The sequence below is a fragment of the Etheostoma spectabile genome, chromosome 24 (genome assembly GCF_008692095.1).
Source record: "Etheostoma spectabile isolate EspeVRDwgs_2016 chromosome 24, UIUC_Espe_1.0, whole genome shotgun sequence".
NCBI classification, from domain to species: domain Eukaryota; kingdom Metazoa; phylum Chordata; class Actinopteri; order Perciformes; family Percidae; genus Etheostoma; species Etheostoma spectabile.
In genome coordinates, this window is record NC_045756.1 from 6,378,880 (window position 1) to 6,381,367 (window position 2,488).

The window sequence follows — 2,488 nt, forward strand, 5'->3', positions numbered from 1 at the left end:
TAAACACGGCGGATCTGTTTAGGACAAACCCCCCCCCCGTCTATCCCTAGCAATAATGACGCAGTGAAAAGTGACAATTCTCACTGACCAATCAGTAGTCTACAGATTTTCCCGTCACCTTTTAGTGAAAAAAATGGAGTCAAGTAGGTACCATGTAGTAGAAATGCCATAAATATGAAGCTAGAGCCATTGCTGGTTGCTCTGTCCAAAGATAAAAATAAAAATAAAGTACCTCTAAAGGTCATTACTTAACAAGTTGTATCTTGGGAGCCAGGCTAAGTGTTTTCCCCTGCTCCAGTCTTTATGCTAAGCTAAGCTAATAGTTTTCCTGGCTGTAGCTTCATATTTATTGTACATTGGCTACATATGAGTGGTATCAATTTTCTCATTAAACTCTAGGCAAGAACGTGTTGAAGGCTATCATTTTGGACTTTCAAAGTCCCACAATTAGCCTCTCTTCAATGCTAGTAATCCTACACACATATACAAGGATTTCACAAGGCTGGGTAATCAGTGAGACTTGTGCATTTTAGGATTCTATCACTGCTTTTCAGATATAGAGCCCACTAAGTCCAGATCCTTGTGGTTTTAAAAGCCCCCATATTATGCTCATTATCAGGTTATAATTGTATTTCTGCTGTGCATTTAATACTTATTCCTCTATATGTTTATGCATTTCCTGGTCTACAGATGTTTAGACACACTTTCAAAGTTTTTATTCCCAGACGCAGCAAAAAAAGCTTTGGATCAGTCGAAATTTGTTGCACATGCAGTCTCCAGAGTCAATGCCAACATTACATGTTTAGGCTTTCAATATGCAACCACATTTTCATTTTTCTTCTTAATACAGTGTGGAATGTTGTCTTTTGTTTTGTCTTGGAATAAAACTGCTTTTATTTGTCCCAGTTACTGAGAAGCTGATACTTTTTTTCACTCAAGCACTTTCAGTTGTTGCAAGTCCAATAACTAACATGAAAACAGTGGAAAATTAAGCACCTCGTAGAATTGTGGGGCTTTCAACCCACTGGGATGGTTTCTTCACATTTTTAACTCACTCAGGTAATCCCACTGGACTTCAGCAAAATGACAACCAGCTTCATTATTGCTTTATGCTGCCATAAAGCCCGCAGTAAATAAACAATAACTTGTGTGTTGCTTCTAAACAGCGGGAAAAGGACCCTCGGGTTGCAACGGGAGACTGGGGATTCACAGTGCTGAGCTGGTGAGTTTGCAAGCATAAAAGTTGGGAGGAATGAGGGGGGGGGGGCTGAGCATGTGCACGTCTTCTCGTCTAAATACACTCCGCCTGCATCTCCTCTGTAAGGACTTGGGGGCCCCTGGAAAGGAGGGTTAGGGTTAGGGTTAGGGTTAGGTTGGCCCCTTATCTAAACAGAAAGCTGGGGGGGGGGGGCATGGAGTGTCAAGGACCACAGGAAGTATTCAATCCTGTTGTGACATGCTCACCTCTATGCAGAAACAAAGCCTACCCAGATTTCCCCCTGACCTGCTTTCAGCTTCACATTCGGAGACAGACAATGCACAGTGAGGAGGAGTGGGGGCGAGGGTGGAGATAAAAAAAGAGAAAAAGGAATAATAGAGATGGAGGAAAAGAAGAAAGGCAGAGGATCACGAACAGCTGAGGTGGCCGTCCAGCTGCTGTGATGATGCAGCAACGCTGGTATTCTCTGACACCATACCTTCCTCCGCACGTGTTGCACCAGATACATGGTTCTCATCATAAGGTGGAAAGCTGGCGCTCTGCCATCACCTAGCTAGCTACTTGCCATGTGACTTCATACCCAAACGTCTGATTTTCCCTGCTCCCCGACCATCCCACACGTGTTTTAAATGGGTACATACGGTCGCACAGACAAAAACAAAGTCATCAGATGCATTGTCTCATTCATTTCTAAGGTAAACAGGGCTGTTGGGACGATTGATATGAAGCGCTGCATGGATTGAAGCTTTGCATCGCCCCGAATTTCGATAAAACATCTGCTCCTACATAAACATCGCTGCAAGGATGCAAATTATAGCCTTGGCGAGGATCCGCAGACTGAAACGCAACGAAGCGAAACAACCATCACTTTTTCCATCCTCATGAAGTTAATTAATTTTTATGAGCGTTTTGCTGTTTGCTCTCAGTTATTCGAGGGTGGCAGACCGGAGTAGGCTCATTTTTTAGCTTTGTTTACACTCAAGGCACATTGGATTTGTCCAAATGACCTAATTTATAAAGTGTAACCCTGCATCACTTTTTTTTCAAAGACTTTCACATCTGGCAGAATAACACAAGCTGACACAATAGTGATATAAAGAGTTATTCCCTGTGCAGGGGCTCTAAAGGTGTTGTAGGTCCTCAGTAAAGAAAACACAGACCCGAACAGAAACAAGGTTTATGGCACAACAATATCAGGCCTTGACGTCTCAACCTGCACGCTTTAATGCGAGAATCATCACTACCTGTCAGCGGGGAATGAAAAATGCC